A 25,845-nucleotide genomic window follows, 5' to 3' on the forward strand; every position below is an offset into this window, starting at 1 on the left:
TTCCTGAATATACTCCAAGTCTAAATCATTAAACCTGGCTCCCCTAAAAATCAGAAAAAGGACAGGAGTCCTGAAGGAAGGGGGAGAGAGCAAGGCTTGGAATCATAGAATCATAGAGTTGGAAGAGACCACAAGGGCCATCGAGTCCAACCGCCTGCCAAGCAGGAAACACCATCAGAGCACTCCTTACATGGTTGTCAAGCCTCTGCTTAAAGACCTCCAAAGAAGGAGACTCCACCACACTCCTTGGCAGCAAATTCCACTGTCGAACAGCTCTTACTGTCAGGAAGTTCTTCCTAATGTTTAGGTGGAATCTTCTTTCTTGTAGTTTGGATCCATTGCTCCATGTCCGCTTCTCTGGAGCAGCAGAAAACAATCTTTCTCCCTCCTCTATGTGACATCCTTTTATATATTTGAACATGGCTATCATATCACCCCTTAACCTCCTCTTCTCCAGGCTAAACATGCCCAGCTCCCTTAGCCGTTCCTCATAAGGCATCGTTTCCAGGCCTTTGACCATTTTGGTTGCCCTCCTCTGGACATGTTCCAGTTTGTCAGTGTCCTCCTTGAACTGTGGTGCCCAGAACTGGACACAGTACTCCAGGTGAGGTCTGACCAGAGCAGAATACAGTGGCACTATTACTTCCCTTGATGTAGATGCTATACTCCGATTGATGCAGCCCAGAATTGCTGCATCAAGGCTTAGGAACTGAGGACTGGGGGGATTGGAGGTGCCTCTTCCAGTCTTTGCCATCCTGGTGCCCTCCAGATGTTAGGGCTACAGAAATTGCATCTGGAAATTTAAAAAGGCAAGAGAGAAATTTGGTGAAATTTCCATGGGTAAGATGCTTGCTTTACTTCTGAGGTGGTGTGATAGGAATTTTGAGGTCTTAGATATATGTTAAATGTTCATAAGTGTACCAACCAAGCACGTACATAGATCAGCACAGGAAGACCGACCTGAAACCATTTTTGATTCCCAAACTGACCAAATGTTTTCTCTGCAAGGGCAAAGGAAAATGGAAAAGCCTCCCCATTGTCTTTTCCTTCACAAATCCCATCTTAAGGGCACATTTAATATATGAATAGGGTGTGAGCCTGTGACCTGGTTCAGGAACTAAGTATTTATCATTAAAAAGACTGGCCAGGCTTCCCCGGCAATCCAATCAAGTGACCATTAAACAGGTAACCTGGCAGACAGGAGGTAAACAAAGCACTCAGATTTCTGCTGTAGACCGCCCTTTCTGTGATGTAGGTATGATGTATCTGGGGGTGGTCTTGGACTCCAGGGAGGGAATTTTAAATGTCTATATAAGGGCAGGCACACTTTTGTTCTGGGTTCCTCCTCCCTCCTATGTGTGGTGAGTGAGGACCCTGTTGCAACAGATCAATAAAGATCAAGCTTACTAGCTGCTTTGCTTCTCAATATTCTCTGGTTGGCCTCTGTTATTTTCTCCTACCAATAGGGAACCAACATAAGGACTATATGGGCTCTTGGATACCCCATAAAGGAAAAAAGGGCAGATTTTTGTTTATAACAGAGGCCAGGGGGTATTTATATAATAAGTGAATGGGGGGAAATATGTCACAGCAGCAATTCCCGCTACCCCCATACAACTTCCCAGGAAGAAATGACATATTATGACCATACGGTCACTTCCTAGAAGCATTTTAAACAGATGTTGTTGTTGTTGTGGCTTACTGCGCAGCCCCAGAGCTGCTCCGAGCAACTGGAAAATGTCCAAGGCAGTACCTACAAGGAAGTACAGTTCAATCACATCTCATGCAGGGCTTCCGTTCCACGGCTTCTGTGCTTACAAGAAAATCATGTCTACACAAACCTTTGGAGACGCACCTGTGGCTAGCAGGTGAGTGGGGGGAGAGAAAATCCCCCTGTTATGTACTGAGTTGAATAGGATCCAAAATGCAGCAGTCTGGTTGGTCCTAGAACAATAGGATTCAGAATGCAGCAGTCTGATTGGTCCTAGAACAATAGGATTCAGAATGCAGCAGTCTGATTGGTCCTAGAACAATAGGATTCAGAATGCAGCAGTCTGATTGGTCCTAGAACAATAGGATTCAGAATGCAGCAGTCTGATTGGTCCTGGAACAATGCAGCAGTGTGATTGGTCCGCAGGAGCCACCCAATCCAGCTTCAGGTGGAAGTGAATCCACAACCTGATTGGCCTTCAGGAGAAACCCGGAATTAGCCAATCACATGCAGCCCATTATGTAAATAATGCATATAAAGCAGTGGGGAAATTTCATTCCTCCTCACCACTATGAGTTGAATAAAGAGCAAGAAATCCACTCTTGACTCCGAGTATATTTCACCCCCATACTTCCAGAGCCCACAAGCTGAGCAGCTCTTGCCTGCTAAGCAAGGCACAGAGCTTAAAAGCTCTTTTGTGCTGGATAACGCAAGCCATGAAGAGAGCTTTTAAGCCCTCTGCCTTGCTTAGCAGGCAAGGCCCACTGAGTGGGTGGGTTCTGGGCGGCTAGGGATGTTCACTGCAAGATCTTGCCGGGCCACCTGACTTCCCTGATTTTGTCCCAGGACCAGAGCACTAAGTGAGCCTTGCACTCCAAGCAAGACGGAGAGCTTAAAAGCTTTCTTCTCTTTCCAAGCACAGTCAGCACAGAAAGAGCTCCTCAGCTCTCCTCCTTACTTGGATTCAACTCACGCAAGTTCAGCCCACACAGAGGCACATGATAGGAGCTGAAGTTCACAGAGTTTGCATGTAAATTTGGTAGAGAGAACACCGAGAGACACTTCCACTGTGCCCTGACAGGGGGAGAGCATTGCAATATATATATTCCCCTAACCTGTGTGAGCACATCATCTTTTTTGCCTCTCTTCACTCTTCACTCTATCTCATCAGCAATCTGCGTGTCTGAGCTCCATTGCTCAGACACCGTCTTAAGCCAGACTTTGTAATTGAATTACCATTTTAAGCCTGCCTGAACAGAACTGCCATATCTGTTATTCTGCAACAGAACCCCTGAGTAAATTTTTTTTTACCTTTTACAAGACTGTTTGTGTTAAGTTGTGGGTGAACATATCAGATGACACAGCGATTCTTCAAACAGCTCTTGTTCACAGGCTAGAACAGAGCTGAACTGAAGGGTTCAGCCAGCCTGCTTATATAGAGCTCGAGTACAACATAACTGTAACAACTTTCTGAAACTATCCAATCACTGAACATCACTTTCAATCCCTTATTTGCATATGTGGACCTGAGTGAAAACTATCTACAGTATCCCCCTGCTGCAGGGCGAGAACTTCAGTACATAACAGTTTGTGTGATTATTGTTTCAATGAGGAGAAAAGGGGGAAATATACCAGGAGAACCCACTCTGCTGTAAAGCATCCTGGATTACTTAAACTAAAAGCTTAAAACTAGCCTATCTAAACTTTCCTTTTAAGCTGCAAAGGGATGCACTCTGATGAACTCACAAACATGAAGAAAGAAGGATAATATCTAATAAATATATCCTCTCCTAGCATCTATTCATTGTGGGATGTAATCCACTGGAGCAGTCAAGTACAACACTTCCTGTTTGCCTAGAGTGGACATGCAGGGGAATGTTGGTCCAGCCAGTTGAACTTCCTGTTATACCTGGTCTGGAGCATCCTTCCTTTGCATGTGACCCTTGCAGACCTGGTAAAAGGCCAAGTCACGTAGCCACCTCCTTTTTCCCCCGTCCCGCCTGCTTCCTGCTTCACCTGGACTGCACTGCAATCCGTAGGTCAGGGGTAGGCAACCTAGGGCCAGATCAGGCCCAATCGCCTTCTCAATCCAGCCCATGGATGGTCCAGAAATCAGCGTGTTTTTACATGAGTAGAATGTGTCCTTTTATTTAAAATGCATCTCTGGGTTATTTGTGGAGCATAGGAATCCGTTCATATTTTTTTCCCCAAAATATAGTCCGGCCCCCCACAGGGTCTGAAGGATGGTGGACCGGCCCATGGCTGAAAAAGGTTGCTGACTCCTGCCCTACCCCCCACAGGGGGTAAACCTGTTTGTACATATTTGTAACTTTAAGCCTAAAACCTGCCTTCAGGGATCACACTGTTCTCTGCCTGAACGTGAGTAAAACTTCTTTTTGTTACTTATGAATAAGACTGTTGGGTCCCCAGGACACTCTGAGGAGGGCATTTCACAAGGGAAGGCACCACCTATCTTTGGCCACCACCTGCCTCACCTCACTAGGTAGGTGTACAGGTGAGAAGGATGGAAAGAGAGGGCAATATCCATTCCTCTCCATTTCTCATCCCCTCCCTCCACTTTTTCCAATCTGAAGATCAGTTCCCCGAATGACCACACCTGTTTGAGAACACAAACACAAATATAAGTCCTCATGAAGATTCATCAGCCTTTCTCCTAACATACCCATTTCTAATGCGCTGCTCCCTAATAGAATGCATTTTATACACCATTTTCACTAATATATGAATACTGTATTTTCGTGCACACTCTACACGAATATATGCATTTCTGTATCCATTCATTAGCTGGAGAACGGCACTGCGAAATTGGGAAAACAGTGACTCTTTCAGTTTTTTTGTGCTTCCAGGAGGAAGCCGGAAAGAGGCAGTCGTGGGGAGTGCAGAGAGATACTGGTTAACATCAGCCCCCCTGCCCTCAGTCCTTGTAAAAGCAGCTGCCTCTAAGAGGATGTCGTCTCTGGGAAGTTATTTTCATCAGGACTAGGCCCTGCTGAGACCATCAGCCTGAGTGGCTGCAGCTGTTCAGGGCAGTCTCCAAGGCAGCCCACCTGCGTTGGGGCTGGAGAAGGGAGGATCAAAGCCATATTTCCCATAGGGCTTAGTGGTGCATCACGCCAGGGCGCCGGCCTCTCAGGGATGCCCCAGCAAGTGAGGGAGCTTTGCCAGCGGCCTCCCCTTTCCCTGCATGTCTGCCAGCTGTGCCCCACCAACCATAAGGCTGGCAGGCACGCAGCTTCCCTTCCAAGCCTCTGCGGGGATCACAGCAACATGGGGGAGAGTTGCCCCCCCCCCCGCACATGGCTGGCAGTGCACAGCTTTGCCCACCCCCCACTATCCGTAGTAATTTGGGGGCGCTGGGCGGATATTTGCACCCCAGCGCCACATCTGCTAAAGATGGCCCTGGGGAGGACATCAGGATGATAACACCAGAACTCATGGACCTCCAATGAAAATGAATATTGAAAGATTCAGGACCAGAAAAATGAAGATCTTCTTCATGCAGCACATAGTTAAACTTTGGAACTCACTCCTGCAGGAGGTATTGATGATGGCCACCAGCTTGTTGTTGTTTAGTCGTTTAGTCGTGTCCAACTCTTCGTGACCCCATGGACCAGAGCACGACAGGCACTCCTGTCTTCCACTGCCTCCCGCAGTTTGGACAGACTCATGCTGGTAGCTTCGAGAACACTGTCCAACCATCTGGTCTTCTGTCGTCCCCTTCTCCTTGTGCCCTCCATCTTTCCCAACATCAGGGTCTTTTCCAGGAAGTCTTCTCTTCTCATGAGGTGGCCAAAGTATTGGAGCCTCAGCCTCAGGATCTGTCCTTCCAGTGAGCACTCGGGGCTGATTTCCTTCAGAATGGAGAGGTTTGATCTTCTTGCAGTCCATGGGACTCTCAAGAGTCTCCTCCAGCACCAGAATTCAAAAGCATCACCTTCATGGATCACTGCCTTGCCGTGGAGAAGGGGCTTGAATAACTCAGAGAACCTATGAACTATGCCGAGCAGGGCCACCAGCTTAGAGGGCTTTAAAAGTGGGTTGGGCAAATTCATGGAGGAGAGGGCTATCAATGGCTACTAGCCAGGATGGCTGGGCTCTGCCTCCACAGCTGGAGGCAACAGAGCTTCTGAATACCAGTTTCTGGAAACTGCAGCTGCTAGGTTTTCCTGGAAATCTGAAACAATTTTCAAAAATTGAGCCGGGGCAGTTTTCGGAGGACGAATCCAGGCTATGTCCGGGAAATTCCAGACACAGGGCAGCTCTAGCAGGTGCTTCAGGTATTCCCATTGGAGCATCTGATTGGCCACGATGCCGGACAGGATGCACCACTGACCTGATCCAGCAGGCTATTCTCACATTTTTATCTTCAATTGCCTCTAGACCATATTCCATCTTCCTCAGCTTCTGACTTCTTCCCTCATTGCGTACTTCTCAGTCTCCGCACATCTATGGTGGCAGAGCTGGCCTCCATGTTCCAGCCAGCCTATTCCTCAACCAATCAGATGTGGGTGGCATGGAATTTCCTGCCCCACATCAGACCACTTCTTCTATCCAATGAGGGACCCAGCTAGCCAATCAGAAGTGAATTTCACAATCCGCTAGTACAGGATGTAAGGAAACTTTCTTCTCCCCCAAAACAGTCTCACTGAATACTGCTGGCCACCAACTGGAGACTTGTAATTTCAAACGCAACCCAACATTTACATAATGCATTCTTACAGGTTGTGTCTAAAAAAAGCGAATGGAAAGGGTAACTTCTCCCCATCAGGAGTTCAGATTTGCCATCCATGAGGACTTTTCAATCATTGCTTAAAAGTGAGAGTCATGCAGTAGTGGGTCATGGGAAAGGGTAAAGGTAAAGGGGCCCCTGACCATTAGGTCCAGTCGTGGCCGACTCTGGGGTTGTGGCACTCATCTCGCTTTATTGGCCGAGGGAGCCGGCGTACAGCTTCCGGATCATGTGGCCAGCAGGACTAAGCCACTTCTGGCAAACCAGAGCAGCGCACGGAAACACCGTTTACCTTCCCGCTGGAGTGGTACCTATTGTATCTACTTGCACTCCATGCTTTCGAACTGCTAGGCTGGCAGGAGCAGGGACCGAGCAACGGGAGCTCACCCCGTCGCAGGGATTCAAACTGCTGACTTTCTGATCGGCAAGTCCTAGGCTCTGTGATTTAACCCACAGCGCCACCTGCGTCCCTAATGGGAAAGGGACACCCATGCAAAAGGTTGTGTGTTGTATAGTGAGATGATTTTGGGGTCCCTTTCCAACTCTACAATTCTGTGACTCCAAGGGTCATCTAGTCCAACTTCCTACATTGCAGGAATTGCAACTAAAGAATCCCTGACAGGTGGCCATACAAGCTCCTCCATCATCTTCAAAGGTTGTCTCTTCCACTGTCTAATGGACCTCTTCCCGTCAGAAAATTCTTCCTCATGTTTAGTTGGAATCTCCTTCCTTGTCATTTGAATACGTTGGTTTGAGTCCTCCCCCCTGAAGAAGCAGAAAACAAATTTGCTCTGTCTTCCATGAGACAGCCCTTCTGATATTTGAAGATGGGTATCAAATCACCTCTTCTCTTCTCCAGACTGAACAATTCCCATCCACAACCCATCCTCAACCATTTGTCATAAGGCTCAGATTCCAGGCCCTTGATCCTCTTGGTTGCCCTCCTCTTCACACCTTCCAACTTGACAATATCCTTCTTTAACTGTGGTGCCCAATACCGGATATAGAATTCCAGGTGGGGTCTGGCCCAATCTTAATAGAACGGTGCTATGTCTGGAAGTGAGAGCTGGACCATAAAGAAGGCTGATTGCTGAAGAATTGATGCTTTTGAATTATGGTGCTGGAGGAGACTCCTGAGAGTCCCATGGACTGCAAGAAGAACAAACCTATCCATTCTTAAGGAAATCAGCCCTGAGTGCTCACTGGAAGGACAGATCCTGAAGCTGAGGCTCCAATACTTTGGCCACCTCATGAGAAGAGAAGACTCCCTGGAAAAGACCCTGATGTTGGGAAAGATGGAGGGCACAAGGAGAAGGGGACGACAGAGGACGAGATGGTTGGATAGTGTTCGCGAAGCCACCAGCATGAGTTTGACCAAACTGCGGGAGGCAGTGGAAGACAGGAGGGCCTGGCGTGCTCTGGTCCATGGGGTCACGAAGAGTCGGACACGACTAAACGACTAAACAACAACAACAAATGTCTTCCCTTGATCTGGACACTAGATGTTCATTGATGCAGCCTAGAATTGCATGAGCTTTGTTTTGCTGCTGCATCACACTGTTGATTCATGTTAACCTCACTTATCTTCATGCCTGCTGGGGCGACCCCTCTCCTCTCCCTGTTCCCTGATACCAAGAGGTTGCCTTGTGCAGGATGTCAGGTTTACAAGAGAAATTGCTCAGGCGGATACAGAGCCCTCCACCTCGCTGATTCGTGTCAAGAGATGCAACAAAATGATTCCCTGCTACTCAGGCAGTTTCCTAATCCTCTCAATTATGCATCTGGGGGTCTTATCAGGACCACGTCCTTCTTTGCTGCCCCATGAAGTAGACCAGGCTCATTTGTCTACGCACATCCCAATCAGTCAAAGATGAATGCGTTCCCCTCCCTAGGAGAAATTGCTCGCCGGCTTTTATGCTGAGAGGAGAGGCTCCAGGGATTCTGAAATAAATATTTGATCTTGAAAGATCATTTTGCTGCTTGTAGCCATCAGCACAGACAGATTTTTTAGTGTTTGTTTATCATTTACACCACATGAAGCCTAGTTGAAAAATACATGCATAATTAACCTTAAAAGCCAGACCCTTCTAGTCCCAACCTAGAGTTAGAAGCATAGAACTGTAGAGCTGGAAGGGACCCAAGGGTCATCTAGTCCAACCCCCTGCAATGCAGGAATCACAGCTAAGAAATCCCTGACTGATGGTCTTCCAACCTCTGTTTAAAAACCTCCAATGGAAGTGGGGTCCCCCAAGGACTGGTATTGAGACCGGTGCTTTTCAGCTTGTTTGTAAGTGACCTGGTAGAAAGGACATGACTGTCATGGTCCGGTTCACGGGCGATCGAAGTCCCAGCTGGGGATGTTGGGCCCGGGGGCAAAATGGTGGGGTGGGAGCAGGAACGGGAGTCCAGAAGCCAGGAGTCGGGAAGCCAAGAGTCCGAGGGTCAGAGAGCTGGGAGTCAAGAAGCCAAGGGTCCGAGGGTCAGGAAGCAAGGAGTCACGAAGTCAAGGGTCCGAGGATCAAGAAGCAAGAAGTCACGAAGGGAGCAAGGAGTCAAGGAACCAAGCGCAGCAAGGCAGGGAACGTGTTGCTGTGGCAAAGAGTCTAAGGGAAATGCTGACTTTATATCCCTTCCAGCTCTTGCCACCAGGTGCTGTGAGTTACCAATCGGCCTCACCTGTGAGGCCATGCCTTGCCTCTTCAGAACAAACTTAGGAAGGCCCCAGTCCTTCAAAGTCCTATTGGTCACAGGGCCTGGATCCTGCACGCACACCTGACAATGACAGATGAATATATAATTTTGCATGGTGTAGCAAAAGTGGATAGAGAGAAGAGTTCCTCCTCTTTTCTTTCCAGGACCCAAAGCCACCCACCGAAGCTGTGGGAATGTTGCAGATACTAGGACAGGATATATTGATTTAACAGTATCCTTCCTTACTCATGTTTGTGAGTCAGCAGCAGAGTGCATTCCCAAATATACCGTATTTTTTGCATATAGCACTCACTTTTTTTATTCCTAAAAAGTAAGGGGAAATGTCTGTGCGTGTTATGGAGGGAATGCCTGCGGGTGGCATGCCTACGGATTTTCCTCCTCTAAAAACTACGTGTGTGTTATGGTCGGGTGCGTGTTATAGAGCGAAAAATACGGTATAGCAGGAAACTATTTGGTAAATTCGTTTGAATCTCTTTACTTAAGCAATCCAATCTGGCTTTGTTCAGATTGGGTTCAGTTCCTGGAGAGACCCCTTTTATCCCTCCTAAAAAGAATAAAGACACAAGAAGCTTCTTTTAAAAGTATAACAAGAAGTTTACTCACATTCAGTTCACAGTTGGATCCCTGAAGGCAGACTTTAGCTTAGAGTTACAGAAGAGGGTTTGAGTTCATTCCATATGGGAATGAGCCCGTGTGCTGGTGGCTGAGAGCCAGCAGACAGCAAAATACATCAGTATCGGGAGAGCATGGCATGAAGAGGAAGGGGGGATGGCTGTGTGACCAGCCCCTTTTATGGGGTCTCCCAGGGTCACGCCCATTTACCTGGTCACATGCAGGGGGAGAATGCTCCAGACCAGGTGTGACAGGGAGTTCAACTGGCTGGAGTAACACCCCACTCTGGGGAAAACAGGAAGAACTATGGCAAGAGAAAGTGATGGACTACGCAGAATTGGCAAAATTGACACATAAACTACAGGACAAGGATAACAGTGACTTTAAAGATGAATGGGAACCTTTTACAAAGTACTTAAAGAAACAGCAAAGTGAACTGGACTCCTTGGCAGGCTTTGAATAAACACTCACAAACTTTCTATGGACAATAGCTATACAGACAAATTAAGGATCTACACAATTTTGTAACAGAGAATAACATTTGTTGATAAACCAGAGAGAGCAGTTGAGGGAAGTCGGTGGGGAGGGGAGGGTGGGTTACTTCATGGGGAGGGGGAAATAGGGGGGGTAATTAAGGATTCCCGGACAATGCCCGGACACTGAGGTCCAGCGCCGAGAGCCTTCTGGCGGTTCCCTCGCTACGAGAAGCCAAGTTACAGGAAACCAGGCAGAGGGCCTTCTCGGTAGTGGCACCTGACCTGTGGAACGCCCTCTCATCAGATGTCAAAGAGAAAAATAACTACCAAACCTTTAGAAGACATCTGAAGGCAGCCCTGTTTAGGGAAGCTTTTAATGTTTAATAGGTTATTGTATTTTAGTGTTTTGTTGGAAGCCGCCCAAAATGGCTGGGGAAACCCAGCCAGGTGGGCGGGGTATAAATAATAAATTATTATTATTATTATAAGGATGATGTGTTTTTTGATAAAACGTCTTGATGAAATTCCTAATAAAAAATATTTTAAAAACAAACAAACAGGAAGTGTTGTACTTGACTGCTTATGTTACATCCTACAAGGACTGGCCAAAGGGCGTCCTTCTTCCCACAGAGCTGATGGAATTGGATGGCTTTAAAGGGGTCTGAAGACAAATTCATGTAGGATTCATGTGTTCTCTCCCCCATTCCAAGTCAGAGGCAAACTATACCTCTGAACATCAGTTACTAGAGACCATGAGTTGGGGGGAGTTGCTGTGGCACCCAGATCCTGTTTGTGGGCTTCACCCTGGGGCATGTGATTAGCCATTGTGAGAACAGGATGCTGGACTAGGTGGGCCACAGGCCTAATCCTGCAGAGTTTTCTTATGTTCTTACGCAGCCACTAGTAAAGGTAAAGGGACCCCTGACCATTAGGTCCAGTCGTGGCCGACTCTGGGGTTGCGACGCTCATCTCGCTTTATTGGCCGAGGGAGCCGGCGTACAGTTTCTGGGTCATGTGGCCAGCATGACTAAGCCGCTTCTGGCGAACCAGAGCAGCGCACGAAAACGCCGTTTACCTTCCCACCAGGGCAGTACCTATTTATCCACTTGCACTTTGACGTGCTTTCGAACTGCTAGGTTGGCAGGAGCACGGACCAAGCAACAGGAGCTCACCCCGTCCCGGGGATTCGAACTGCTGACCTTCTGATCGGCAAGTCCTAGGCTCTGTGGTTTAACCCACAGCGCCACCCGCGTCCCTACGTAGCCACTAGGGCAGGGCAAAATATAGCTGGGAAGACAGCATTGTATCGCTGATTTTTTCCCCTCCTGCCTCGTTTCAGCCGAGGCTGCTGAGAATATTTCTGCCTGCTCTTGCCTAGGAATGCGTTGAACCGTGCTTATGATTAAAAATGACTTATTTCATTTCATAGTTTAACTAGTATGACTCAATCTAACCTGTGACATTGATGGTAGGAAATGATTTTTGTGTACGGTAATTTTCACGGATTGAATTTCTAACTCCCTCATAAACGTCTATGGGATCATTTCGTGACTCCGAGCATTCATTTCCAACTGCCTTGAGCAATTGGGTGCCAAGGAATGACTTTCGGTGGGGGGATTCTCTCTCTCCCCCCCCCTGCTCCCGTGTCAAGGTTGGCTTGAAGTCTGGCTATCCCTCTAGCAGGCAGGGACAAGCAAGTGACCAAGTTTGCTGATGGCACAAAATTGTTCAGAATCATTAAAAGAAAAAGTGCCTCTCCAAACCGAGTAAAGGGGTCGTAAAATGGCAAAGGCAGTTCCATGGAAACAAGTGTAAAGTGATGCTTGTTAGGGCAAAAATAAATAAATCTTAATTTCACATATATGGAGTATGAATTGGCAGAGACAGAGATCAGAAATGAAGAGTCGTTCCATTGTCTTGAGAAGAGTTTGGATTTGATATCCTGCTTTATCACTACCCTAAGGAGTCTCAAAGCGGCTAACATTCTCCTTTCCCTTCCTCCCCCACAACAAGACTCTGTGAGGTGAGTGGGGCTGAGAGACTTCAGAGAAGTGTGACTAGCCCAAGGTCACCCAGCAGCTGCATGTGGAGGAGCGGGGAATCGAACCCGGTTCACCAGATTACGAGTCCACTGCTCTTAACCACTACACCATGCCGGCTCTCTTGAGAGGTCTCGTCCTGGTTCACCATTTTCAACGGAGCCCAGCAACGGAAGCATACAGCTGTATTGAGGCAGCACCAGGTGTTGAAATTTTGCACCTGGGGAAACCGCCCCTGTGTCCTGTCCCGTCTCCCCCATGCCCATGCTACCAATCACTGGGTTCAAAATCCTCTTCCCCTGCATCTTCCCTGAGGGGTCCTTGGTTGGGTAGATTCTGCTACTCTTCCTCATCCAGCCAGTCGTGGCACCATCCATGATTTTGCAAACTCTGATCCTGTCACCTCTTACTCAACCCTTTTCTAAATTAAAAAGTCTCAAACGCTGCAACCGTTCTTCATAGGGGAGTTGCTCCATTCGGGTGAGCGTTTGGGTTGCCCTTGTCTGAACCTTTTTCAACTCTACAATACTGACGTTTTTTGGCTATGATGGCAGTGGATATTAACGTTTGGATCAGGCTTCCTCAACCTCAGCCCTCCAGATGTTTTTGGCCTACAACTCCCATGATCCCTAGCTAGCAGGACCAATGGTCATGGATGATGGGAATTGTAGTCTCAAAACATCTGGAGGGCTGAGGTTGAGGAAGCCTGGTTTGGAGGCTTGTTTTGTTCCAGATATTGCTGGCTTTAATTTTGTTCTTGCTGTTTGGACAGTTTAAGCCCCCTTCCTAAAAAAGAGCCTTAATATATTTTGAATTCCTGTTGTGGAGAAATAAACACACTATATAGAATCATAGAATCATAGAGTTGGAAGAGACCACAAGGGCCATCGTGTCCAACCCCCTGCCAAGCAGGAAACACCATCAGAGCACTCCTGACATATGGTTGTCAAGCCTCTGCTTAAAGACCTCCAAAGAAGGAGACTCCACCACACTCCTTGGCAGCAAATTCCACTGTCAAACAGCTCTTACTGTCAGGAAGTTCTTCCTAATGTTTAGGTGGAATCTTCTTTCTTGTAGTTTGGATCCATTGCTCCGTGTCCGCTTCTCTGGAGCAGCAGAAAACAACATTTCTCCCTCCTCTATGTGACTTCCTTTTATATATTTGAACATGGCTATCATATCACCTCTTAACCTCCTCTTCTCCAGGCTAAACATGCCCAGCTCCCTTAGCCGTTCCTCATAAGGCAACGTTTCCAGGCCTTTGACCATTTTGGTTGCCCTCCTCTGGACACGTTCCAGTTTGTCAGTGTCCTTCTTGAACTGTGGTGCCCAGAACTGGACACAGTACTCCAGGTGAGGTCTGACCAGAGCAGAATACAGTGGCACTATTACTTCCCTTGATCTAGATGCTATACTCCTATTGACGCAGCCCAGAATTGCACTGGCTTTTTTAGCTGCCGCATCACACTGTTGGCTCATGTCAAGTTTGTGGTCCACCAAGACTCCTAGATCCTTTTCACATGTACTGCTCTCAAGCCAGGTGTCACCCATCTTGTATTTGTGCCTCTCATTTTTTTTGCCCAAGTGCAATACTTTACATTTCTCCCTGTTAAAATTCATCTTGTTTGTTTTGGCCCAGTTCTCTAATCTGTCAAGGTCGTTTTGAAGTGTGATCCTGTCCTCTGGGGTGTTAGCCACCCCTCCCAGTTTGGTGTCATCTGCAAATTTGATCAGGATGCCCTTGAGTCCATCATCCAAGTCGTTGATAAAGATGTTGAATAAGACCGCGCCCAAGACAGAACCCTGTGGCACCCCACTAGTCATTCTTCTCTAGGATGAAGAGGAACCATTGATGAGCACCCTTTGGGTTCGGTCAGGCAGCCAGTTACAAATCCACTGAGTGGTAGTATAGTCAAGACCGCATTTTACCAGCTTCTTTACAAGAATATCATGGGGCACCTTGTCAAATGCCTTGCTGAAATCAAGGTAGGCTACATCCACTGCGTTCCCTTCATCTACCAGGCTTGTAATTCTGTCAAAAAATGAGATCAGGTTCGTCTGACATGACTTATTTTTCAGAAATCCATGCTGACTGTTGGTAATCACAGCATTCCTTTCTAGGTGCTCACAGACTGTTTGCTTAATGATCTGCTCCAGAATCTTCCCTAAGATATAAGCTGAGAAGGCAAGCAGGCTAGGAATGGGCTCAATCACAGGGGCAAGCTCCACTCAAGAGAAAGATCAACCACCTGTGCCCCTGCCTGTTGCTTCCCTACAAGGTGCCATCTCTACACACCACATTGCAGACAAAAAAAAATACCCGAACAGCCAGGACTTGCAGGGGGTTGGTTTGGATGACCCTTGGGCTCCCTTCCAGCTCAACAGATCTATGATTCTTTGACTTCCCAGGTTAACCACACATGCCTTGCAATTGAGACTAGGAGGGAGAGGAGAGGCCTCTCTAGGTGAGACTGTATGCCAGGGTCTCTCTTCCATGTGGAGCGATAAACTGCCCAAAATCTGGCCTTGTCCCCCTTGGCTTTCAACATAAATGATCACCCAGGAGGAGAGCAAGATTAGATGCAATTTTTATGGGGGAAACAAAGCCTGTCAGAGTATATGAATTATTCAGTCCCCAAGCTGCCAAATGAACATTATCAGGTAATGATCTATAATTATTAATAAATAATGTAGGCTTTAATAGCTAGGAAATTAAATGCTTAATTGTACCCTAACATAATTAATGCAAAATTAGCTGCTTTGCATATAATGGAGATTCAAATTATTCACTTCTTTCCCCTTAAATCTGTTCTCTGGTGGTGATGACAGTGAAAGAATGAGAATTCCCCGTCCCCATTGCATCCTCAGAATGCCATGCGGCAGAGCGGAGCTGTGTAGATCGGGGCCTGTTTCAGTTTGGCCCAGAAACAGACTGAGAATGTTTGTTAAACACTTCGAGGATGAAAATGCTCACATTCCCCATGCCTTAGACACTGCTGTTATTCGTGAATCAAAGAATTTTATTTTTATTTTTTTAATGATATTTTATTAAGTTTTAAGAATACCAACAAACGGAAAAGGGAAAAAACACATACACAAAAATATAAAGTTATAAAATACAAAAAATACAAAAGTTTAACTTAGAAAAAAAGAAAAAAGAAAAAGAAAAAAGAAAAGAAAAAGCACATTAAAGAAAACACAAAAAATCCCTCTTTTTAATTTCTCATCTTTGATTCACTTGTTTTCCTGACTTTCTCACATCTCCCTTTTTTGTATCCCTTTTGAAAATTAGTTCAGCAAATTCATATCCAATTAATTTATCTATTATCAATCCAATCTTATTTTTTACCTTGTTGCTAGAACCCCTTCAGTTCATTTCAATGTCATTAACATTCAAAAAATTTTACAATGTTTCTGTAGATAAATTTTAAATTTCCTTCAATCTTCTTTCACCAACTTTTCTCCCTGGTCTCGGATTCTGCCAGTCATTTCCGCCATTTCCATGTAGTCCATTACTTGCATCTGCCATTCTTCCCTGGTGGGTAGATCTTGTGTCTTCCAATACTTCGCAATCAGTATTCTTGCTGCTGTTGTAGCATGCATAAAAAAAGTTCTATCCTTCTTTAGTACCAATTGACCGACCATGGTCAGGAGAAAGGCCTCTTATTTCTTCATGAAGGTATATTTAAATGCATTTTTCATTTCATTATAGATCATCTCCCAGAAAGCCTTGATCCTTGGGCACGTCCACCAAAGGTGAAAGAATTTACCTTCAGTTTCTTTACATTTCCAACATTTATTGTCGGGCAAATGGTTTTGGAAAGTACCTCACAAGGGTTGTCTAGTCCAACCCTCGGCAATGCAGGAACCACCGCCAAAGAATCTTGGACAGCTGGCCATCGAACCACTGTTTAAACATGTCCAATGAAGTCCACCACCTTCTGAGGAGTTAGATCCACAGTCAAACTTGTAATCTGGTGAACCGGGTTCGATTCCCTGCTCCTCCACATGCAGCTGCTGGGTGACCTTGGGCCAGTCACACTTCTCTGAAGTCTCTCAGCCCCACTCACCTCACAGAGTGTTTGTTGTGGAGGAGGAAGGGAAAGGAGAATGTTAGCCGCTTTGAGACTCCTTCGGGTAGTGATAAAGCGGGATATCAAATCCAAACTCTTCTTCAAACAGCTCTTACCTTCAGAGAGTTCTTCCTAATGTTTGTTTAGAATTTCCTTTCTTGTGATCAGAAGCCATTGGTTCAGCTCCTTCCCTTTGGAGCAGCAGAAAGCAAGCTTGCTCCATCTTTCATATCCTTCAGATATTTGAAGATGGATTTCACATCTCTCTGTCTCACCAGGCCAAACATCCCCAACTCCCTCAACCGTTCCTCACAAGGCTTGATTTCCAAACCCTTGGTCCACAATCTCACCTGGGTGAAACTCAGCTGCAGTAGACATTTACATGAAATTCCCAATCCTTCTAGTCAATTGGGCCAAAGCACGGACCTTTAATACAAGGGTCAGGCTGCAAATTACATCCCAATCAAAATTTGGGTCCTTCACACATAACCGACCTGGTCAAAAGTCTGGCTGCTGAATTTTGAGCTGGCTGTTTTTCCTGAGCACTCTTCAAAGCAGACACATACGGAGCAGGTTATAATAGTCCAACCGCAATGTAATTAAGCTTTCCACTTGAAGGGAGATATTTATGCAAGGGGATGTTAGACAGGTCACCCTTCACTGACAGCTCAGCAGCAGCTACACAGCCCAGGCAGCCACCTCTGAACTATGTGGCTTTGGGGTAAGGAACCAAAACACTTTAGCCTGGTATGCAGAACAGCCAGAGATGCCTTTTTGAGGTCTAAGGCTGCAAGTGCTGGGATATGGCATATATGTCAGCATCGCCCTTGAGCCAGTGCACCAACTGGACTCATGCACCTCAACCCCGACTGGGCTAGGCGAGCTGGGTAGCACTGCCAGAGACCACCTTTCTCACAGGAACAGGTCACAGTGCTGTGGACTCACAGCTTAGAGCTGAGAGCACCGGATTCACTGTCTCAATAATACAGTCGTTGCGCAGCAGAGTTTTGCAGAGTCTTGCAGAGTATAAACCACTCGGAGAGCAGCTCTGTAGAATATCTTCCTTTTATTCTGTAACTACAACTATGATACAAAACTATATACAGAGCTGAATATTCTAAGCATAAATCAATGCTACACTGAGAGTCTGCAGCTGCTCTTAGCAGCAACCTTATCTCTAGACACGATCTCTAACTCACTCCGATACACGATCTCTCTCTCTCTCTCTCCGATACACTGACTGACTGACTCTCACACTCACACAAACAGATGTGGTGCTGGGGCAGAATAAGTAGACAGCAGGACACGCCTCCTCCTCTCTGGAGAGTCAGCAGAGATCATCAGGAGATTCTTGGGTATGGGAGGGGTGAAATCTCCTCAATATATTCTAGACATGCCCAACGGGAAGATATAGCAATGAGCATTGAAGTAATAACTGAGTACGTTCTACTCCTGGATCCTCTAATTTTACTATTCCAATTGATTAAAGAAACTGGACTAATAGAGTCAATATATATATTATTATTTTTTTTAAAAAAAAATGTGCAGTAGCACCTTAGAGACCAACTAAGTTTGTTCTTGGTATAAGCTTTCGTGTGCATGCACACTTCTTCAGATACACTGAAACAGAAGTCACCAGACCCTTATATATAGTGGGAGGGTGGGGTGGGGTTTTTCTCAGGAGGGTAGTAGGAGATGGGTGATTGACTCAATGGGTATGGTAAACCTGTTGACAACTGTTAACGACTGCAATTAGTCCTACAGAAAAAAGCAAAGGATACTATGCAGATGATTAGCATATGTAATGAGAACAGAACATAATATCTCTATTAAGACCAGGTCTCTCCATAGTTGCTGAAAGAGAAGTTGCTGAATTACTTATCATTAAACTTAATTACTGAATTACTTATCATTAAACCACAGAGCCTTGGGCTTGCCGATCAGAAGGTCGGCGGTTCGAATCCCCGCGATGGGGTGAGCTCCCGCTGCTTGGTCCCTGCTCCTGTCAAGCTGTCTGCAGAAAAATGCCAGCTCCCTTGGCCTATAGAGCAAGATAGCAAGATGAACGCCGCATACCCAGAGTTGTCTGCGACTGGACCTAATGGTCAGGAGTACCTTTACCTTTAAGGTGCTACTGGACATTATATATATATATATTGACTGCGTCAGACCAGCACAGCTACCCACCTGAACCTGGACTAATAGAGGACAGGGAATTAATGCAACATCTCCTAACTGCTGCCAGAATTATTATTTGTGAAAACTGGATGGAGGTATTGAGGGGGTTCTTATACAATCTGCACATGACACCAAACTGGGAGGGGTAGCTGATGCTGCTGAAGACTTGAATCGGGATTCAAGATTGGAGAACTGGAGATTCCTGTATTGCAGGAGGTTGGAATAGATGAATGCATGGATGTAATACTGATGTGATTGGTATGGGATATATTATATGTGGGTGGTCTATAAATATTGTTTATACATAATAAATAACTCACTGGTACACTTATGCTCATTTGAACCTAGCATATCTTTCAAGAGAACTATAATTGCTGAATTGATAATGCTGCATTATAATGCATTATATATACAGTACTGGGTTGAACATGCTGTACAGTGGTACCTCTGGTTACGTACTTAATTCATTCGGGAGGTCCGTTCTTAACCTGAAACTGTTCTTAACCTGAAGCACCACTTTAGCTAATGGGGCCTCCCACTGCTGCTGCTGTGCCGCCGGAGCACAATTCCTGTTCTCATCCTGAAGCAAAGTTCTTAACCTGAGGTACTATTTCTGGGTTAGTGGAGTCTGTAACCTGAAGCATATGTAACCCGAGGTACCACTGTATCTGTAAAAAATAAATAACTGCAATGTGCAAATAAACAGACTCAATGACTGTGGTTTCCCTGGGTTTCAAATTCTTCTTGGTGTGACAAATGTCAGTTTTAAGTTATCCTCAGCATAGTAACCATTTTCACCTGAAAACCGAGGTTCCTGAGTTTCATTCCAACCGCCTGGCCTTGTTTACTTGTTTACTCTGAACAAGGCAAACCTTCTCTCCAAAGCTATCCCAGGTGTGATGAAGGGTTGTCTCCCCACCTTCGCCTGCCAAAGGAGCTGTTGAATTTATATTCTTTGCAACAGGAGGAAGGGTAGCTTGCGAAAGAGGGAGGAGGCTCAACTTACGGGGCGGTGGGGGGGGCTTGGAAAGGAAGCGAGCATCTGCCTGCTGGTTTGGAAGTGATAAAGACATGCGAGGGGTGCTTCTGTCATGTTGGTTTCATGGTCCAGAAGCCACAAGGATTTGCAAGTCGTTTCGCTGCCAGGTGTCACAGCCGCCAAAGACCCCCTAATACCCTTCGCCATGCTTGCTTCTCTCATCTGTGAATATCCTGTGGTTTCGTTTGGGGACGTGGTTTCCAAATATGTCCGCTAGCCTTGGCTGACTGGCATGCCAGCCAGAGAACATAACCTAACTACAGAAGGTGAGCCTGTCCATTCCTCCAGAATCCTGTTCTCACAGTGGCCAGCCGGAGGCTCCATGGGAGAGCCCGAAAGCAGGACATGAGCCCATGAGCCTCCTCACCTCCTGTGGCTTCCAGCAACTGGTATTCATAGAATTATAGAAGATGTGGAAGGGGACCCTGAGGACCTTCTCGGTAGTGGTGCCCGCCCTGTGGAACGCCCTCCCATCAGATGTCAAAGAAATAAACAACTATCTGACTTTTAGAAGACATCTGAAGGCAGCCCTGTTTAGGGAAGTTTTTCATATAATCATAGAATCATAGAGTTGGAAGAGACCACAAGGGCCACCGAGTCCAACCCCCTGCCAAGCAGGAAACACCATGTTTCCTTTTAATGTTTGGTGTTTTATTGTGGTTTTAATATTCTGCTGGGAGCTGCCCAGAGTGGCAGGGGAAACCCAGCCAGATGGGCAGGGTATAAATAATAAAAAATTATTTATCCATGAATATATATAATATACAGTGGTACCTCGGGTTGCATACGCTTCAGGTTAAATGCGCTTCAGGTTACACACTCTGCTAACCCAGAAATAGTACCTCGGGTTAAGAACTTTGCTTCAGGATGAGAACAGAAATCGTGTGGCGGCAGCAGGAGGCCCCATTAGCTAAAGTGGTGCTTCAGGTTAAGAACAGTTTCAGGTTAAGAACGGCCCTCCCGAACGAATTAAGTACTTAACCTGAGGTACCATTGTAAAATCCATCTCTCTCTCTCTCTCTTAAATTTTATCCACACAGCCCAAATAGCAGAACAGAACTTCCTGAAACTAACACATAAAAACAAAGCCAAGGCTGGCACTGAATGTTACATTCACAAGAAAAAAAATGACTGACTGGTTATCTGTATGTGTGCAATAAGATACAGACAGGTAAGTAGAGAGTACCATCATAAGAAATGAGAGAACAAGAAGTACTCCCTGTTGTGTGTTCTGAAGCGCTACCAGCTAGGCAAAGCTCAGGGGGAAATTTGGGAGGAACTCCTTGTTTTCAAGACCACAGATGTGATGGAGGCTTGCTCCACTGCATTCATTGCAAGCTAAGGCAGGTGTGGAGGACTCCCTGGTCCTGAATGGGGTAACTGTGCCCCTGAAGGACCAGGTGCGCAGCCTGGGAGTCATTTTGGACTTACAGCTGTCCATGGAGGCACAGGTCAAATCTGTGTCCAGGGCAGCTGTTTACCAGCTCCATCTGGTACGCAGGCTGAGACCCTATCTGCCTGCGGACTGCCTCGCTAGAGTGGTGCATGCTCTGGTTATCTCTCGCTTGGACTACTGCAATGCGCTCTACTTGGGGCTACCTTTGAAGGTGACCCAGAAACTACAACTAATCCAGAACGCAGCAGCTAGACTGGTGACTGGGAGCGGCCGCCAAGACCACATAACACCAGTCTTGAAATACCTACATTGAATCTCAGTACGTTTCCGAGCACAATTCAAAGTGTTGGTGCTGACCTTTAAAGCCCTAAACAGCCTTGGTGCAGTATATCTGAAGGAGCATCTCCACCCCCATCGTTCTACCCAGACACTGAGGTCCAGCTCCGAGGGCCTTCTGGCGGTTCCCTCACTGCGAGAAGCCAAGTTACAGGGAACCAGGCAGAGGGCCTTCTCGGTAGTGGCGCCCGCCCCGTGGAACGCCCTCCCACCAGATGTCAAAGAGAACAACTACTACCAGACTTTCAGAAGACATCTGAAGGCAGCCCTGGTTAGGGAAGCTTTTAATGTTTGATGTATTACAGTATTTTATTGTTTTTTGGAAGCCGCCCAGAGTGGCTGGGGAAGCCCAGCCAGATGGGTGGGGTATAAATAAATTATTATTATTATTATTATTATTATTATTATTATTATTATTATTATGCACTTTGGCCTGCAAACCTTTAGCACGGAGCCACTCTGGGTTGTCTCTTAGCATCTGTCTGAGAAGTCTTGCACTTCCACCCACCCAACCTGGTTCAGGGCATCAGGGCACAGTGTGCCATAATAAACTGCTGGCTCCAAGGGCAGTTGATGGGTGGAGGCTGGGGGCCCCATAGGCACCTCCTGGACCTGCCCATCTGTTTACTGACACATCCTCTGACCACACAAAATGCATGGGGAACCCGGGAGGCAGGGAGGCGTTGGGGGTCTTGAATCTGACGTGCATGTGATGTGTGCATGCATCATCACCACACTCACTTTTGGGGCCCACCCACAGCTGTCATGCAGCCCCTGGGTTGGTTGTAAGGAGGCAATGCACCCCACAGGCTTTTAAAAGGGGTTTTTCCACCCCTTTGTTAAATTGACTGCTCTGCAATTTCCCTAATCTTTTTTAAAAAACGGGTGTCATGTTGGTCCCTTTCCAGATCTCTGGTACAGGGCCACGTTACCTATTTTTGTTAGAAGGTCAGCAACTTCCCATTTGACTTCTTTAATAACTCTTGGAAAGATACCATTTGAACCCGGGTCAATTAGCTCTGGCTTGGCCTCACGTCGCTCTTCATTTACGAAGGTGCTCCACCTTCTCTGAGCCTTAACGGAACTCCCTCTATCCTCAGCCGATTTACCATATATTTCGCTTTATAAGACGCATTTTTCCCCTCCTAAAAAGTAAGGGGGAATGTGTGTGCGTCTTATGGAGTGAAAGCAGGCTGCGCGGCTAAGCCAGAAGCCAGAACAGCGAGAGGGAGCACTCCCTCTCGCTGTTCTAGCTTCTGGCTTAGCCGCACGAAGGCCCGTCAGCCCCTTCTCCCTCCTCAGGGAAAAGCCCCCAAGAGCAACAAACACACTCCCCGCGCTCTTTAAAGGGAGCACAGCTCTTGCAGGCTTTTCCCCGAGGAAAGGACAGGCTGTCCTTCTCCCACTTCGTAGAAAAGCCCATAAGAGCCACGCTCCCTTTAAAGAGTGCGTGGCTCTTGGCTGGCTTTTGCAGGAGGTGGTGGAAGGGACAGAGGGCAGCTTAGCCGTGCACAGCCTCTTCCGGGCAGGGGGAGCCTTCATCCCGCTGCCTGGGAGCAGCTTCGCGTGGCTATTCCAGAAGGCAGAACAGCAAGAGGCTATCCCAGAAGCCAGATCCCTCTTGCTGTTCTGGCTTCTGGGGTTCAGAATATTTTTTTTCTTGTTTACCTCCTCCAAAAACTAGGTGCGTCTTATAGAGCGAAAAATACGGTGCTTGCTCCTTGCCCTTTTTGAGGCTAGAAATAATGTCCAGCAGTTTCCTTTCGACTGTATATGGCTGTGTTTCATAGAATCATAGAATTGCAGAGCTGGAAGGAACCACACTGCATTCCTGCAATGCAGGAATCACAACTAAAGAATCCCTGACAGGTGACCATCCAACGTCTACTAAAAACCTCCGAGGAAAGAGAATCTGCCACCCTCCAAATGAGTTCATTCCACTGTCAAACAGCTCTTGCTGCCAGGCAGTTATCCCTACTGCTTACTCGTAATCTACTTTCTTGCCACCTGAATCCATTGGTTTGGGTCCTGCCTTCAGAAGCAACAGAAAACAAGCTTGCTCCAGCTTCTGTGCGATCTTTCCTTTCTTCCTTGACATTTATCTCCCACCTTTCCAGGAGAAAATCAACCCCAAGGTGACTTACAAATAAAAATGTAAATTGCAGCCACATTTTTTAAGCGTTGCAGAGGCCTGACAGATGCGGCTGCGGTTGGGTTTGGCAGGGAGAAGCTGGCCAGAGGAAGTGAGACCTACCGAAAGAGTAATGGACCAGCTGGGGAAGATGGCTGCTCACCTCCCTTCCTTGTTTCCGAAATGGCATTAGCCAGCACACTGCATTCGAACTTCATATATGTATATTCCCTGATATATCACTTAATAAAACTTTATGGACCTGAGATAAGGAATCTACATTGAACAGATATACTCGGGTTGAAATATGGCCCAATTAAGTCTGTAACAGGGCTGCCTTTACTTTGAACCTCCTCCAAGTGAAATGAAACCTTTGCCTGGGAGATAAATCAGGCAGGCAGGCAGGAAGGGAACCCAATGTGCAAGGAGCAGGGCTGCAGAATGAGTGAAGACGTCTGCCTGCAGGTAAGTGGGAAGGGAAGAGCCTTCAGGAAAAGGCAAATGAACTGGGAGAGAATCTGCCCTCTTTCTAAAACAGGACAAATGAGCATGTATTATTTAGCCATTTCCATTAAGGGAGCCTTAATCAATCAATAAGGGGCACGGGTGGCGGTGTGGGTTAAACCACAGAGCCTAGGGCTTGCCGATCAGAAGGTCGGTGGTTCGAATCCCCGCAACGGGGTGAGCTCCCGTTGCTCGGTCCCTGCTCCTGCCAACCTAGCAGTTGGAAACCACATCAAAGTGCAAGTAGATAAATAGGGACCACTCCAGCGGGAAGGTAAACGGCGTTTCCGTACGCTGCTCTGGTTCGCCAGAAGCGGCTTAGTCATGCTGGCCACATGACCCGGAAGCTGTACGCTGGCTCCCTCGGCCAATAAAGCGAGATGAGCGCCACAACCCCTGAGTCGGCCACGACTGGACCTAATGGTCAGGGGTACCTTTACCTTTACCTTTACCTTTAATCAATCAATGTTCCTGAGTGTGTGCTAAACCTGCAGGGGTTTTGGGTCACAGGCAGTCATGTGTACAAAAACGGCCCTCATGGCACCTATGTTAGAAGGAAGGGTCCTACAGTAAGCCCACCCCCCAACACCCACCCCTCAATTATCTCACTTCATGGGGTCGGGTGCTATCAAAAATGGATTACAATCAAAGGAAACATGGCATAACTGGCTATGTTCTTCCAACACACAGCTGGAGGCAGTGATGCTGTTGGAAACCACAAGAGGGTAGAGGGCTCTTGTCTGCGAATACTGCTCATGGCTTTTCCACTGGGGCATCTGTGAGGACAGCATGCTGGATTAAAAGGGCCATTGGTTTATGGTTACCAGACGTCCCCGTTTCCCAGGGCCAGTCTCCAGATTTACACATCTGTCCCCGGACAAAATCCGTCCCCGGATTTCATTTAATGTCCCCGGATGTATATTTTAAGTGTATTTATTAGTAGGGAATGAATGTTGCGTGATTGGTTCAACAGCACAAGACACATCATATGGGGACTAATGGTGAGGCAAAATGGCGGATGCCCTGGCAGCGAGCAGCTCCTGAAGCCAGCCAGAGCCAACTGCACTACCAGGCTGGCTCCAGGCTGCTGAGACTGCTGCTGCCACCGCCACTGCCAAGGGGGAATTGGGGACATCTGCCACGTCAACTGGGGGAACAGCTCCCCCCCCCCCCCCGTGACCCAAATTGAGCCAGGAGCGAGAGCACCCGGCCACCCAGCCGACTGCCCAGCGGCACTCTGGGGCCGACGTAGTGAGAAGGAGGATAGGAGAGGGGGGAGAGAGAGAGAGAGAGAGAGAGAGAGAGAGAGAGAGAGAGAGAGAGAGAGAGAGAGGAAGGAGGAAAAAGAGGGGAGCCCCGACCTTGCCACGCCACTGAGGACGAGAGGTAGGAGAGCACCGGGAGAGCAAGGACGCATGCCTGAGCCCAGGCCCAACCCGAGTCTACTCCATGGTGGCTAGCGCGCCAAGAGAGCAGGCCAAGGCCCAGAGGAAGGCCGTGCGACAGAGAAGACCACAAAAGAGAATATATTACTTCTTAATTTTTAAAAAAATAACAGGTTTTTTTTTCTCTTTTCGAAAACAAAAAAAAGTGTCCCCGGATTCTTTGGGAAAAAATCTGGTAACCATACATGATTGGCTAGATCCAGCAGGTTGTTCTTATTACCCTATGGCTCTTATTAAAGGTAAAGGTAAAGGAACCCCTGACCATTAGGTCCAGTCGTGGCCGACTCCGGGGTTGCGGCACTCATCTCGCTTTACTGGCCGAGGGAGCCGGCGTACAGCTTCCAGGTCATGTGGTCAGCATGACTAAGCCACTTCTGGTGAACCAGAGCAACGTGCAGAAACGCCATTTACCTTCCCGCTGGAATGATACCTATTTATCTACT

The 25,845-nt window shown here is 47.1% G+C and overlaps 1 long non-coding RNA gene across 1 annotated transcript in view; it reads left to right on the forward strand.

The window, feature by feature from the left end:
• The first annotated feature begins 871 nt into the window (after nt 1–871).
• Nucleotides 872–25,845, forward strand: part of LOC309376583 — a 181,367-nt gene continuing 156,393 nt past the window's right edge. Inside the window, exon 1 of the long non-coding RNA XR_014171243.1 lies at nt 872–1,262. This is a non-coding gene — a long non-coding RNA (uncharacterized lncRNA). The remainder of the gene's footprint in view (nt 1,263–25,845) is intronic.

This window comes from Podarcis melisellensis (assembly GCF_964234715.1).
Source record: "Podarcis melisellensis genome assembly, chromosome: 8".
In the NCBI taxonomy this organism is placed as follows: domain Eukaryota; kingdom Metazoa; phylum Chordata; class Lepidosauria; order Squamata; family Lacertidae; genus Podarcis; species Podarcis melisellensis.